General features: G+C 44.4%; 1 protein-coding gene and 1 pseudogene across 3 annotated transcripts in view; one reads left to right on the top strand and one right to left on the bottom strand.

The window, feature by feature from the left end:
• LOC122865149 (glutamic acid-rich protein-like) overlaps positions 1-9,355 on the top strand; it is an 86,499-nt gene that overhangs the window by 21,338 nt on the left and 55,806 nt on the right. Inside the window, exons 3-4 of one of the 3 annotated variants that reach the window (XM_044173179.1) lie at positions 4,614-4,698; positions 5,685-5,743. The exons of the other annotated variants lie outside the window; for them this stretch is intronic. The gene's annotated coding sequence lies outside the window, so the exon portion shown is untranslated. The remainder of the gene's footprint in view (positions 1-4,613; positions 4,699-5,684; positions 5,744-9,355) is intronic. 3 annotated transcript variants of the gene reach the window in all.
• Positions 5,803-6,556, bottom strand: LOC122866019 (annotated as a pseudogene).

The following is a 9,355-nucleotide window of genomic DNA, read 5'->3' as shown; positions in this document are numbered from 1 at the left end:
TTTGTAATGTTACCACTAAGATTTGGGGGTGGGGGAGAGGGAGGCACAATGCAAAGACTACGTAGAATTTTTTTGTTTTTATTTTTTTAAATAGTAGAATAGTAATTGTAGTGTTAATATTAATACATTAGAAATAATAGGAATGACAGCTACAGATAATTACTTTATCTGTTTCAAGGACTAAACTTGATAAAAACTCTGAGAATTCAGATAAAAATTCAGAATAAGGACCAGGAGCGCGGTACACTATAACAAATAGAATTGTCTGTCGTGTTTTCCAGGTCGGGTGTGAAAGACTAAGAACAAGGCTTTCATATGAGTTATATTTTAGTTTAGGTTTAGGGTTGATTAATAGGCTTGAGTCGAAGATGGCTGTAACTCCCCCTCCTTGGCGGGTGCCTCGAGGAATATGAGTATTAATTTGACTGGCCGGAGTGGATTCATTTAGGCTAACATATTCTTCATGACCCAGCCAGGTTTCAGTAAGACATGACGTGATACTCTGATATTAATTCATTCACCAGTACAGCTTTAGATGACAGAGATCTGATGTTTAAGAGTCCACATTTAATTCTCCTATTTTGTTGTGCTATTTCAGCGTTTTTGTTTAGGTTCTTATTTATAACTCCTCTTCTGTTAACTTTAGATTTTATTAATTTAAGTGGTCGGGGGGCAGATACCATCACTAAGAAGTTTTGGGTGTGTAACTGCTCTGGAAGCGCAGAGAAGCGTGTAGGACTGGAACTCTGCCTCCAGGTCTCAACTCTGAGTTGTCATGGTTTTGGTCCACTAATAAACTCGGCCAGATTTCTGGATATGAGAGCTGCTCCATCCAAAGTGGGATGTATACCGTCTCTCCTAATCAGACCAGGTCTTCCCCAAAAAGTCCGCCAATTATCTACAAAGCCCACATCGTTTGCTGGACACCACCCCGACAGCCAGCGGCGAAATGAAGATATGCGGCTAAACATGTCATCACTAGTCAGGTTTGGCAGGGGCCCAGAGAAAACTACGGAGTCCGACATTGTCTTTGCATATCTACACATCGACTCAACATTAACTTTAGTGACCTCTGATTGACGTAATCGGGAGTCATTACCCCCGACGTGATTAACAATCTTACTGTATTTAACCGAAGAGACTTTGAATCCTGCATCTCCCAGAGAACTGTGCCAGCAGTGTCTTGGCCCAGACCTTTGCCAAACCTCATCAGCTCAGTGACCAACTGCTTTCACGGAGTCACCTGGGAGCGACCTGCTGTCACAGGCAGACAGCCTGCACAGTGGATTCAATCCTGGAAAACCAGAGGGAACGCCTCATCTCTGCCACCGCTTTATCACAGCAAGATTTGATGTTGAATAAAATTAATCACTTCCCTTTTAGATAAGTTAATTGTCCTAGTGTTACTCATCGTTTTGGTTTTAATAATCAAATCACATGCCTCACCTCACAATTGCCACTATTTATCTCCTCATACAGATTTCAATATCTGTTGTTTATTCTTTTTGTCATATTGATCCTTCATTTATTCAGTTATTAGGCATTTAGCTATAAATAAATGCCCTCATTTGATCAGTAAGAAGTTGTCTGTGTGTTTTCTTTGAAGCAGAAGACAAGGTCAATCTTTCGAAAATAATTCAATCCTTAAGAGACTGATCAATTTAATGATCAAATTAATTCAGTTTACCGGGTGGTGTCCCAATTATTTGATTAAAGTAGTTGATTCTCCTACAAAGGGTTAAGGACTAAACTGGGCGACTGTGGCTTTGTGGTAGAGCAGGTCGTCCACCAATCGGAAGGTTGGCGGTTTGATCCCGGCTTCCCCCAACCCACATGTCGTAGTGTCCTTGGGCAAGACCCTGAACCCCAAATTGCTCCCGAGGGCTGTGTGAGTGTGTGTGTGAATGATTACTGTCATCACTGTATGAATGGGGTGAATGTGATATGTAGTTGAAGCGCTTTGAGTAGTCAGAAAAACTAGAAAGGTGCTATATAAGTACAGTCCATTTACCATAACTTGACAAAAGTCTGCAAATTCAGATAAAAATTCAGAATAAAGCTCAGGAACGTGGTACACTATAACAAATAGTTAACAATGGCTGTCGTGTTTTCCAGGCTGGGTGTGAAAGACAAAGAACAAGACTTTCGAAAGAGTTATAATTCAGTTTAGGTTTAGGGTTGATTAACTGTCGACGCCGGTGCCTTGAGGAGTGTGACAATTAATATAACTGGTGGGAGTGGATTCATTTAGGCTAACATATTCTTCATGACACATCCAGGGTTCAGTAAGACAAAAATCAATGGGTGCGTAACTGTTCTAATGGAAGCGCAGAGACTTCTCTGCGTAGGACTGCAACTCTGCCTCCTGGTCTCAACTCTGGGTTGTCATGGTTTTGGTCCACCAATAAACTCGGTCAGATTTCTATATATTAGAGCCAAAGAAAGAAAGAAAGAAAGAAAGAAAATATACAGAACTTCTTACTGATTAAATTATGTATAGCTAAATGCCTTATAACTGAATAAATTAAGGATTAATAAGGTATATCATGAAGAAAATGAATGTACAGATATGGAATGATAAGGTAAACCTTAAGTTATTGGCAATAGTGAGGTGAGGTATGTGATTTAACAAAACAATGAGATGCTAAAGTTCAAAGAGAATTCAAAAGAATTCATTTCTTATTTGACATCAACTTTTTAATCACAGCAGAACGCTGGCAAAGATGAGGCGTTTATGTTGGTTTTCTGGTGTGGTGTGCAGGTTTGAATTCGCCGAATTCAGACGAATTTGAATTCAGACTCAGATTTAGGAGCCCAGCTGGTCACTCCCAGGTGACTACATGAAAGCAGTTGGTCACCAAGCTGATGAGATTCTCCAGCGGTGAAGGCGGAACCCCTCTGGGGGCTGGCGGCAAAGACAGAAGCCCTCTGGAGGCCAGAAGTGAAGGCGTAACCCCTCTGGAGGTCGGACTGGAGGCCGGCGGCAAAGGCAGAACTTCTCAGGTGGTCGAGCTGGTGGCCGGCAATGTAGATGGAACCACTCTAGAGGCTGGCAGCAGGACTGGAGACTGGTGACAGAGCAGCAGGACTGCTGCAGCTCAGAGACTGCTGATTGCAGCAGCTCAGAAACACGAGGCCGCTGTGGCTCAGCAGGAACAGTTGCATGTTAGATTCAGAGGATTGCTGCTGCACAGGAACAGTGGATTGCAGCCACTCAGGAACTGGATTAAGCTTTATCTGTGCGGGATCAGGAGGTAGCTGCAGCTCAACAGGATCAGGAGGCTGCTGCAGCTGAGCAGCGTCTGGAGATTGCTGTGGCCCAACCAAAACTGGAGATGGTTGCGGCCTAACTGGGACAGGAGACCACCGCGCAGGGACAAGAGACCACCGCTGTGCAGGAACAGGTATTGGCTGGACAGCCAAATGGGAACCAGGCAGGACTGGGGACATCTTTGTGGCACTAGAATGCTGAGTCTCTGTGACGCTAGGCAGCCGATCCTCCATGGCACTGGGCAGCGGTGAGGATGAAGAGCTGGGCAGTGGAGATAACTGGCTGGATCTTGGCTAGCCACCTGGACTAGTGACTGAAGGCTAGCAGTCTAGCAGTGGATGGCTGTGGCTCTCGTCGGGGGCCCTGCTTTCTAGGAGGGGCCGTCTTAAAGGCTAGCTGGGTTCCCCAGACAGGAGACTCCCTGGGATTGTCCAAAGCGGGATCTGGCAGGTGGCTAGCCGGTTCTGGGCAGGCAGGTTGCAGGCTTATGAACCCTAGACTAATAGACCAGGGTGCAGGCTGGAGGTTTGCAGGCCAGAGTAAAGGCTAGTGGCTAGCAGGCCGGAGTGACGGTTGGAGGCTGGCATGCTGGATGCTGGCAGGCTGGGGTTGATAACTGGGAACATGGGGCTGAGGTTTGAGGGTGTAGAGGAAGTCCATGGCGCACGCAGGTATGGAGTTCCTCAGCCAAGGCTTAGACTAAACTTTCTACTACTGTCTCTCTGTAATTGTCATTGATTGCCTTCTTCCAAATATTCTTCAAGCACACCAGGTCCGAAATCAGATCACACAGTTCATCAGAAAATTCATATGCTGGGTCCATAGTATTTGGTCAGATTGTAAGCAAACAAGTCCAAGGGGGGGTAAGCAATAATCCACAATCCAAAAATCCAAAAGCAAGGTCCAAGAGAAACAGAATAAATACAACACACCAGGAAAACAAAGGCCAGGGACGTTTAACAAGAAGACAATGAGGTGGGGGTTACTAGGTTTATCAACGCAATAATCACTAGGATAATGATAGGGTAAGATTTGGATCAAATTCAAACTTAGACATTAGCTCAACTCAGCAATAAGGGATGGCTCTTTCGGCTCCCAAACGGCTTTTCATTTAGCTCTTCTTCTGTCATTTTGATGGTTAAAAAGTGGGATATGTCAAGAATAACACACTACTAATGAAGAAATATGGTTAATAAATAATTACACAACTCTGTACAGACACATATATTTCAACTTGATTTGTATGATAAAATATGAAACAAAAATATTTCTGCTCTGTTCAAAAATGTTATTGTTCATCGTCATGCGTTTCTTTTTCCACAATCTAAATGTGTGCTCCCAGGGGTGGGGGTGCAGAGGCGAAATTGGCTCTCAGACGGGAGCGGCTCCCATCGTTCACTTAAAGGAGCCGCGTCATAGAGCCAACGGTAGGTGACTGATTTGCATTTTCCAAAAACGTCTGAATCCATGGGTCTTGCATATATTCGCCGTCAAAATAGCTACCGCTATCAATATGTGTAAATCTACATCACGCATTACCGAATGTTTCACATGTGGGTAGGCTATTTGCCATTTGAAAGGTAACATTAGTTACGCCAACGGTGGCTAGCATTACCTCCTGAGGTTTTATGGTAGATTAGCTTTATTTCTGTGGATAACTCAAGCTAACTGTTTATATATAACTGCGTGTTGGGCTATATTAAACATTTTTGTAAAGAGTTTAGCAAGGGCATAGGTCTGCATTTGTCTTAAAATGTTGACAATGATGCTCTGGTTGATCATTTGTCAGCCAAAAGAAGACAAAATGATCGTTCAGGCCGTTTGGTGTAGACAAAAATGTATACTGAAATAAGCTGTTCACACTTAAACAGCGTGCAAAGACTTTGCTGGCTGTGTGAATGAATCTTATTTTGATTTAAGTTTGTGTACTAGGACCATAACATTTATAACAGTTTTTTTTATAGATAATCCTATATATATAAGAAGGAATGTAATATATTTTATACTGTTGGTACAGCAATTATGCTATAGGAAGACAGCCTTTTTTCTCTCTGTCTTTTATATAGGACAGAGTTGAGCCCAGGATTGTACATTGTACAGAAAGGCAGCAGAATGGGTTAAAGCAAACCAGCATGTGTTTTCTGCCAAGGTGGAGTTGCCCGATACACTTAAGATGGGGAAGAGGAACTGGCAGAGGCTGCACAGCTGTACGGAAAGCTTTGGGTTGGACGAACATGCTATGTAGACAGAACAGGAAAATCAATATATATACTACATTTAAGGAATTAATAGTTTTTCACATTACAAAGTTGACTAATTAATTAAACATAAATCAACAAAATCACTTTCACCAGAAGTGTCTGTCTACACCATTTAATTTTGTATTTTTTGCGTGCATATCCTGTCCTGACAGTGGAGGGGCCCTGAGAGCGGAGCCTCCATAGGAAGCATCCCCACAGAGGAGACCTGCAGGTTTGATCATAAACACAATCACAGTTTCTACAATGTAATATTCATTTTTCATTTATTATCATGTCGGATAAAAAATGTCAGTTTTGTCCATCCACTGTAGCTGGTTGTACAAAAAGTTTATATCCCACCCAGATTTTAAACTTACTGAGCTGTGGAAAGGAACTGAAGGCTGTTTCCATCAGACAACAGGCCTTATGTTGGAGTAGGAGAAGGAGTGGTCCAGGTTGTTGGTGTTGTCTTGTGCGGCTGAAACAGAATAATCCTCTGCAGCAGAATTAGACATGAAGGAGACATGTAAACCTGCTGCTGCTCTGGTCCTTCCTATGCTGCTGCAGTGTCTGCAGTGTCTGCTCCGCCTCCTCAGACAGCCTCCATTTGTCGCCACCATCTCATTGTTCCTCTTGATCAGCTGAACCATTTGAGTTCTGATCCTCCTTTTCTTGTTGTTGAAGACATGGCACCTGTTTATCACCTCTCGAAGTTTCGGGTGGCTTTGCCCTGCAGCTCATCGCCACGCGTGAGCATAACGATCATGTACTTAGGCGCCTTAGGTCCGAAGATTTTCTCCAGGGCTTGAACGCTTCTTTGGTGAACCTGCTGCAGCAGGAAAGCATTAGGGCCGAGAGAGGACACCTGGATGCATTTTGCAATCTTTTTCTTTATGATTTCTGCACTTTTAGAAGTATCCAGAATCTCGGGTGTATCAGCCACGAGGATCTTTCCGCGGCCGTTGATCAGTTATTTTTCGCAGCTCTCCTTCACAGATTGCGCACTCGCTGAAGACTGGAATACTTTTTTACCCACGAGTTTTACCAATCATCACAATCCTCACAAACCTGCAAACAGAAATATATCAGGCTATGTAATATAAAAGTATTTTTAACCAAGGTCACATAATTGCTGTTGATTGCAATATGCTGAAAGGAGCTGAAGAAGGCTAAAAAGGTTCCAGCTCCACCTTCAGGGATTGAGGAACGGATACTCATCTCTTTCTGTCCTTGACTTTTTGGAAAATGAATTGAACAAAGCTCACCTCTATTGTTTTTGTTTTCAGCACCTATATCAGTGTGATTTAGTCTCACCTACTTCAAAGCTGATCCAGAGACTCCAGTGAAACCTACCTGCTGTCTGTTCTCTACTAAGCAGCTAAAACACATTCTAACAGAACTCCACCACGAAGATAATTTATTTATCATTTTACAGGTTGTACTGTATAATGAAATGCAAGTTTGTAGTCCCGTCATGCTACACACATGGAACATAACAGATCATTCAATTCATATTAAAATAGGGTAATGTATGACATAAATAAAACAATATATGCAGTTATTTATTTGCATATATATATATTATATATATATATATATATATATATATATATATATATATATATATATATACAGTATATATAAGACGGAGATGGGCGAGATGCGATAACAAGGCTCTGTTGGAATGCTACTACTCCAGTAACCCTAGTCAGAGGGGTTACATGCACAGGATGTGGGATGAATGGTTACTTCGAAACCCACAATCAAGGCTTACAGCGAAGCAACTAGTAGCTCAGTGTTCCAACATCCACAAGCAGCAACTGCTATCACAACTTGAGATTGACGAGATACAACACAAATGCTACGGCAAGGGGGAGCCAGGACTACAGGTCAGAGGGGAGCAACCAGCAGCTCCCCAACCAGAGATACGGGTACGAAGCCCCAAGGAGAAATCACGGTGAACGAGGCAGCGACTGACCTGAAAGATAAGATCATGGCGAGGATGAATACAAGGCAACCCCGACGCCAACTACAACGGCTAAGTGAAGTACCATCAGAAAGTCTCCTAGAAGATGTGAATGCAGCATTGAGAGCGATCCCTACCACAACCATCACTGAAACCAATGAGCTGATATACGCCTCAGCAGCAGTGATCCTAGAGATGCTTGGCTACAAGAGCAACCATGGGAGCCATGAGAGACAGTACCCACCATGGAAACGAAGGTTGGAGGCAAAAATCAAGGAGGCCCGGAGAGAAGTGAACCAACTGACAGAGGCTGAGAGAGGTGCAATGAGAAAGCAAGTACCCAAGAAGTACAACCAGATGCCCATACCTGAAGCACTCGAAACTGCCAAACAAAGGCTCCAAGCCTTGGCCAGCCGCCTAAAGAGATACACGAGAGATAATGAAGCCAGAAGAATAAACTGGCTGTTCGCAACTCAACCTGCGAAAGTGTACGCTCAATGGCAGGGTAATAACAGCAGAGCAGACCCACCAAGGCTGGAAACTGAGCAGTACTGGAAAAGTATATGGGAGAGGGAGGCATCACACAACAGCGATGCACAGTGGCTGGCGGCTCTGAGAAAGGACCACAGCAACCTCCCTGAACAGAATCCAGTCACCATCACAGCGGCAGACATCCAAGAAAGAGTCTCAGGTATGAAGAACTGGACAGCACCAGGCCCTGACAGGATCCACGCCTACTGGCTAAAGAAGCTCACTGCACTCCATGAGCGCCTAGCAGCACAAATGAACCAGCTGCTAAGAGATGGGACGCACCCTGAATGGCTTACCAAAGGGCGCACAATCCTGATCCTGAAGGATCCTGCAAAGGGTACAGTCCCATCCAACTATCGGCCAATAACCTGTCTCTCCACAACATGGAAGCTCATGTCAAGCATCATCGCGGTTAAGATAAGTGGACACATGGATCAATACATGAGCAAAGCGCAGAAGGGCATTGGCAGAGGAACCAGAGGAGCCAAACACCAACTCCTGGTTGACAGAACAGTCACCCAAGACTGCAGAGCCTGACACACCAACCTGTGCACTGCCTGGATTGATTACAAGAAAGCATATGACTCAATGCCGCACACATGGATCACTGAATGCTTAGAGATGTACAACATCGACAGGACTCTAAGAGACTTCATTGCAAACTCGATGAGGCTGTGGAAAACCACCCTTGAGGCCAATGGCAAGCCACTTGCACAAGTATCCATCAAATGTGGCATATACCAAGGAGATGCTCTGTCCCCACTGCTGTTCTGCATAGGTCTGAACCCCCTCAGCCAAATAATCAACAAGACTGGCTATGGATACCGACTCAGGAACGGGGCCACCATCAGTCACCTCCTCTACATGGATGACATCAAGCTATACGCTAAGAGCGAGTGGGACATCGACTCACTGATCCACACCACCAGGCTCTACAGCTCTGACATTGGGATGTCATTCGGGCTTGAGAAGTGCAGTCGAATGGTGACAAAGAGAGGGAAGGTAGTCCACACAGAAGGGGTCTCACTCCCAGAAGGAACAATAGCAGACATTGAGGATGGTTACAAGTACCTTGGAATACCACAGGCAAATGGCAACCTCAAAGAGGTAACAAAGAAAACAGCAACGGCCAAATACCTCCAACGAGTAAGGCAAGTCCTAAGAAGTCAGCTCAATGGCAAGAACAAGGCCCAGGCAATAAACAGCTACGCCCTGCCAGTGATCAGATACCCTGCGGGAATAATACGGTGGCCAAAGGAAGAGATACAGACCACAGACGTTAAGACGCGAAAGCTCCTCACCATGCATGGAGGGTTCCATCCCAAATCCAGCACCCTGAGACTGTAC

The sequence above is a fragment of the Siniperca chuatsi genome, linkage group LG18 (assembly GCF_020085105.1).
Source record: "Siniperca chuatsi isolate FFG_IHB_CAS linkage group LG18, ASM2008510v1, whole genome shotgun sequence".
NCBI classification, from domain to species: Eukaryota; Metazoa; Chordata; class Actinopteri; order Centrarchiformes; family Sinipercidae; genus Siniperca; species Siniperca chuatsi.
This window is presented reverse-complemented; position numbering and strand designations above follow the sequence as displayed.